Genomic DNA, 6565 nt, shown 5'->3' on the forward strand with positions numbered 1-6565 from the left:
TTCAAAGGAACAATTGCTTTTTTCCTTCAATGAGTCTTAGCTCAGTACCTTTCTATCTAGACTGGCCTGGTGCCAGGGGCTGGAGACTCAGGACTAAGTTCATGGACCCTCTCTGGGTCCAGCCTCGGAAAAGGGCTCTTTGTTGACCTACTGTGTTGTCTAGTACGTCCCACTTTTCTCAAGGAGCAGGAAGACAACTTAGGGAGATGAACACAAGATGTAGTCTCTAAAACACAGAAGGAAGGTTGTAACTTATTGGGGAAGAGGACTTTAATGGGTGTTTTTACTCGTGACAAGAAGTTTCTGGGGTGAAGCATGAAAAGAAGAGGTTGAGTCAAAGGGCGTGAAAATTGGTCTCATAAAATTGGTGTCATACAATTCTCTGGTTGTCTGGAGCCAAAGAAATCTTTGTAAAATATGTTGCTTTGTGGAAAATAATTGTCCCCTTACTATACTGAGAGTGCCCTGTGTACCCAATTCCAGCATGTGTGGAGGTTGGGGGAAGGGTGTTCCCTCACATCCAACAAGCAATTCTAGCTGAGTGTCCCTACAATTCAACTCAATTCTGACACTATCCACCTGGAGACAGTGTCAGATTCCATAAGCTAAGAGCTCAGCCCTCCGCTTCAGATGCCAGTCGCAAGCCCAACTGGCTGTAAATGAGAGATTTGATTAATTTCCAACAGTGGCTCACAGAACTCAGGGAACCCATTTATTCTCTAGATGATCAGCTTATTAGAAAAGAATGTAACTCAGGAACAGCCAGATGGAAGACATGTGGAGGGCAGGGTATGGGGAGAGGGCCGAGCACATGCCACTCTCCCCAAATCTCCACACGTTCACCAACCTAGAAGCTCCCCAAGTCTGGTCCTCTGGGGCTTCATGGAGGCTTGATTACATAGGCCTGGTTAATTCAACCATTGGCCATTGGAGACTGAATCAACTCCAGGCCCCCGCCCACGCCCCCACTGTCCCAGAGGGTAACCAAAAGTTCCACCCTCTAATCATATGGTTGGTTCTCCTGGCAACCAGCCCCCATCCTTAGGTGTGGTCCAAAAGTCACCTCATTTAGGAGCTCCGTGCCAGGAACAAGGACAAGGAGCAAATATGCATTTCTTATTATAAATCTCATCACATTTGCATTCGTTCATTTTTCATGATGTTCTACCTCCCCTTCTGGAATGTGAGCTCCATGGGCTCAGGGCTTCATCTTTTCTTTCTATAACCTCAGTGCTCAGCAGACAGACGTGGTAGGTTCTTATTACCATGGTTTGGAGGGTCAGGGAATATATTCCCAAGGGAGTGATGTTTAGTCTGAAAAATGAAGGATGACTAGAAATGAGTAAGTGAAGCGGAGGAAATTAAATATAAGAAAACAAGAAAGAATACTGTCTTCAAGGTTGCCGAGTTGGAAGACCGAGTGTGATGTTCAAGCATCTGAAAGTAGCCCAGTATCACTGGGTCTTGGAAATGGGGGTGGGTGGGGGTTGTCACCACTGAGTTGAGATGTTGGGGAGAGCTAGCTCATCAAGCTGCTGCTGGGATCCGGGCCTCCATTGCAACGGCAATGGGCAGCCGGTTAGGGGTTTCCAGCAGAGGATTTTCTGATCAGGCGTCTGTTATAAAGAACATTCTAGCCCTTGTGTGTAGAGTATATTGGAAGAAGCACCGCCCTCCCCTCCTCCCCCTCCCCTCCCGCCCCCATGGAGCTTTCCTGGTGCTCAAACCCTCCAACCTCTACTCTTGCTACTGAGCTATGCCTTGGAGCAGGGGTGCTGGGCCTCCTTGGCCCGCCCTTCAGAAGTTGTGGTCTCTACAGGGACAGGCCAACACATCCTAAGAACCGAATCCTGACCTGAAGAAGCTGTTTTTTTTGTTGGATTTGGGAGGTTTTCAATAAATGAGTCATAATGCAATAAAGCATCCAGCCAGCTCTCTGCAATATGCACTCCCCTGCCAGCCCAGAGTGAGCCTAGCGGCCACCGAAGCAGCAAGATGGGCTGTGCCCCCTCTGCACTGTGTCCCCTCCCTCTGGGTCCCGTGGCCATGAGGACGGGGTATTTTCTCCTGCTCTTAACCGAAGCTGAGGTTTTAGAACGTTTATGTAATTTCATTTCAAACTATCATTTCCTAAGACCTGGCTGTTACTGAGTCCGCCTTAAGAACATGAAAATTACTCCGATATGTTTTTCAATTAACTGTATCCAAGAGGCATGAAATAAAAGTTTTACACTTTAGTTGGGAAGGGGAACAACATTTTAATGAACACGCGTGTTTGTTCTGGAACGAGGACCTAGCTACGAGGAAGGCGTCCTGTGAATAGGTCGGGGGTAGGAAGCTGCCTGTCGGGCCGTCCAAGGCAGCCTTGCCCAGGCTTGGGGGAACCTTGTGGATGCGGGAGGCGTTGCTATCTAAGTGCAGCTTCTTTGCTTCCTCGGGTTTCAGCATTTCCCAGGAGATCATTTAAAATCACATTTGTTACTTTACCATCTAATCACACATAAGCTTCTCCCCACAGCCCCCGCCCTGCTTCCATCCAAGGAATGCACTTTCTGGAGCTCCCGCAGCCAGGGTGGGACTCGTGACGGGAAATGGGAATGGCACCCAACGAAGCGCGGACCCTTGCAGTTCTGTGAACGGCGCAAGGCTCCCATCAGACAGGCCGCACCACCTTCGCTGAGGAGGACAAGCGAGTGTAAGTCTTTGCACGACTGGGGTCCCAGACTGGCTTCCCCTGCCTCGGCCACTCATTAGCTCCCAGCAGAACAGACGTCAGACGGAGCTGCTCCTTCGGGCCATGCCTGAGTAGTAAGCTGACCGTATGTTCCAGGAGCTCACGGTTTCCCGTGGAGGCGAGCGGGGACAGAAGAGAGCCTCTCTCACCTAGAAGACAAGCAAGACTGAGCGGCAAAGGTTTGGCTGTGGGGCTCGGGGGCCAGTCTCTGGCTAATGGTGGAAAGATCTATGCCTGGGGGTATAGGGGAAGAATGACTGGTTTTATCTATGAGCCGAAAAGGAAGCATGTTTTGTAGACTGTTGGAGTACATTGATTGTCCCCAAACACCCATAGTTCTTAGAAAAAGTAATTACTCTTGATCTATCCATAGAGAAGGCTCCACGGCTTCCCTTTGTCTGAAGGATAAAGGGGGAAAGTGATAGCTAAATCTAAATACTCTCACTTCCTATATACCACAGCAATGTCAAGTTTGCTCTCTTCAAAGAATCTCGGTGATATGAAGAGATGTTTCGTTAACAGGTGTGATTTCAGAAATTTTATCGAAGGTGTGGTAAGAGGTCAAACATCCTAGGGATATGGATGAAAATGTTCCAACTAGATCAAAATGGACACAGAAAGCAAAGAATCCAGGGTCTTTGGGGCGAGGTGATACACACCTCCAGAGAGGAGTTTTGCTCCCAACTCAAGGCAACAAGTCCTCCTGTAAGAGCAGGTGGTGAGGGTGAAGGCGGTCCTTTCTGCTCCTGCTCACACATCAGAATAAACTGGAAGATATTTCAGTAGCACAGAGTCCTGGGTTTCACAGCAGGCCTGCGGAATCTGAATGTCTAGGGGTGACAGCTAGGAATCTGTATTTTTTAAAAATATATTTCTATTGATTTCAGAGAGGAAGGGAGAGAGAGATAGAAACATCAATGATGAGAGAAAATTATTGACTGGCTGCCTCCAGCATGCCCCCTACTAGGGATCGAGCCCACAACCCGGGCATGGGCCCTTGGCCGGAGCAAACCTGGGACCCTTCAGTCTGCAGGCAGACGCTCTATCCACTGAACCAAACCGGCTAGGGCAGGGATCTGTATTTTTTCAGGGCCCTCCAGAAAATTCTGATAGCAACAGGGTTGAGGAACCTTGTTTGTTTTTAATATTTTTATTGATTTTAGAGAGGGAGAGGGAGAGAGAAAGAAACATCAGTGATGAGAGAAGCATTGATCGGCTGCCTCCTGTACACCCCACACTGGGAATTGAGCCCACAACCCGGGCATGTGCCCTGACTGGGAATTGAACTGTGATCTCCTGGTTCATAGGTCGACACTCAACCACTGAGCAACACTGGCCAGGCTTGAGGAACCCCTGTTTTAAGATTGTGGTGAGAAAAGACAAACCCGGGTGAGCGAGGGTGTGTTCCAGGCTGCAGTGCGGAGTTCATGTGTGTTTAGAGTGACTCAGGAATGTCTGTGCTTCTGGGTCTCCCTCCCCCTTACCTCAAGTGCACTTAGTGTAGGTTTGATTCTTGATCATTATTTCCTTTTTTAAAGATTACCTGATTTGATTGATGCCATAAAAATAGAGAGAAATTCCTGTATAATTTAAAAATGCCCTTTGAGTCAGCTTTATTGGACGTGCAAAATGAAGCGGGTAGAATCAGCCACATGTATGCGTTTTGAGTAAGAAGCCAAAAGGTTGGGCTTTCTACCCCATGGTGTGTGAGGAAAGTGGAAATGACACGGGGGGAAAAAGGACTTGCTTTTAGTCTGATGGAAAAATTTGTTTTGAAATGGTATAAAGTTGGCTCGAAATGTGAGGAAGATTGTGGAGTGGTCTGCAAAAGGCATTTACAGGTTCCCTGTCCATTCACTTAGCAGTCAAGTAATAGTGGTAGGAATGAACATGATAAACATTTAAAGCGGCATCAGCCTTTTTTCATAGGCCCATGAAAGAACTCAGATCTGCAAGGATGGCTTTGAGAAAATCATCGTCGGAAGGGAATGGAACAGGAAGCTGAGAATGGTCTGTGATGGTAGATGGCAGCTAAGGAGTCTTTCACAAATAAGTATTGCCCAGGAAATGCTATTCTCGTTGGATAAGAAATCAGTGGTCAGGGCCCTGGGCCGGTGCACAGTCGGGCATCCCCTGTGTCAGAGCCCAGGCAAGTCCAGAAGAGTCCTGAGCAGCAGCCCCATGTTTCTCACCAGCTCCCCCGCTCTCAGACGCAGACAGATCCTAGGGTCCCACATACACACCAATACCATGTGCCTGGATCCTTTGCCTGCCTTCTTTCTGAGCCCATGAAAGAAACACCACTCCTTTCCCCTCGGGGATGGCTGTGTCCTTTCTCAGGCATCCTTCCTCCACTGCGATTGCCTGTTCTGCATACTCCCTACCTGCTCCGATGGTACCCGTCCTCCAAAGTCCTGGCTGGACCGCCTTCTCCCACGAGACCTACTGCCCTCTCTCCCTTCCCCTGCTTCTGCCTCCCCTCTACATCCATGTTCATTTGCATGGCGCACGCCTCCTTTAGAGTGGGCTTCTATTCGTCTTTCTTCCCCACCAGCATGTGACTTGATGAGTCCCCTTGATTTTTATGCTCCACATGTTCATTTGCATGGCGCACGCCTCCTGTTAGAGGGGGCTTCTATTTGTCTCTCTTCCCCCCTGGCATGTGACTTGATGAGTCCCCTTGATTTTTATGCTCCCGTCAAAACTTTGTACATAGTAGCTATACGTGCTTCCTGAACAAGCATTACAGGTTGGTGTCCTGGATCCTATGTTCCAGAAGGGCAGGAAGAGGTCACAGTGGCCACAGCCAGGTACAGAGGACAGTGGCTAGGAGCACAAGCCTGTGGATTGGGCTGGATCTTGGTTAGTGTCCAGCTGTGCTATTCATTCGCATGTTAAGCAACTCTCCCCATCCTGTTATCTCCTCAACTGCAAAATGGCCATGATAATACCTGTTTCCCAAGATGATTGTGAGGTTTAAACAGGGGGATGTAAGGGCTTGGCCCAACCTCTTAGCTACTGCTCCTATTATTTATTTAATTGTATAGATAAAGAAACGGAGACCTGGAGTTTTAGTTTCAGTGACTCATTCAAGGCCCTGAAGAGCTGGTTACTGGCACAAGGTCCCCTGCCCATAATCGGAAGTGTCCCCCGGTCCCTGTTGGAGATGTTTTGTTGACATTCTGTAGGGAGGGGCCCAAAACAAATGCATCACCAGGTGTGAACTTGACCTTGCATTAAACACAGTCCTAGGGCAAAAGAGGTAGAGTGAATCATAGTATTGTGATGATGATGATGATGATGATGATGATGATGGTTTTGAGGTGCTCAGAGAGTTGACCAGCAGGCCAAGTCAGGGATGCTTTAGGGAGAGGAGAGTTGAGGAAGGCCTTGAACAGTGGGTGGGTTAGATAAATGGAGAAGAGAGGGAAGGTTACTGTGCACCGGGCACAGTGACATAGGCAAAGAATTAGAGACACCGAGAAAGTGCTGACTCTGATAACAGAAATCAGACTAATGGTTATCTCCATGGAGGAGGCAAGTTGGCCACTGGGAAGGGGCATGGGGGGGTGGTTTCTTCTGAAGTGCAGGAAATGTTTAATATCTTGGTCTTGGTGGTAGTTATACAGGTGTTTGCATATGTTAAAAAATCAAAGTATAAACTTAAATATTAGTGCACTTTATACATTTTGTGTATATATATTGTCCCTCTATTTTTTAAAAATATATTTTATTGATTTTTTTACAGAGAGGAAGGGAGAGGGATAGAGAGTTAGAAACATCGATGAGAGAGAAACATCGATCAGCTGCCTCCTGCACACTCCCTACCGG

The 6565-nt window shown here is 47.9% G+C and overlaps 1 protein-coding gene across 1 annotated transcript in view; it reads left to right on the top strand.

The window, feature by feature from the left end:
* Positions 1-2839: 2839 nt before the first annotated feature.
* SCN10A (sodium channel, voltage gated, type X alpha subunit) overlaps positions 2840-6565 on the top strand; it is a 100657-nt gene continuing 96931 nt past the window's right edge. Inside the window, exon 1 of the mRNA XM_014534926.1 lies at positions 2840-2913. The gene's annotated coding sequence lies outside the window, so the exon portion shown is untranslated. The remainder of the gene's footprint in view (positions 2914-6565) is intronic.

The sequence above is a fragment of the Myotis brandtii genome, unplaced genomic scaffold (assembly GCF_000412655.1).
Source record: "Myotis brandtii unplaced genomic scaffold, ASM41265v1 scaffold134, whole genome shotgun sequence".
Taxonomy (NCBI): domain Eukaryota; kingdom Metazoa; phylum Chordata; class Mammalia; order Chiroptera; family Vespertilionidae; genus Myotis; species Myotis brandtii.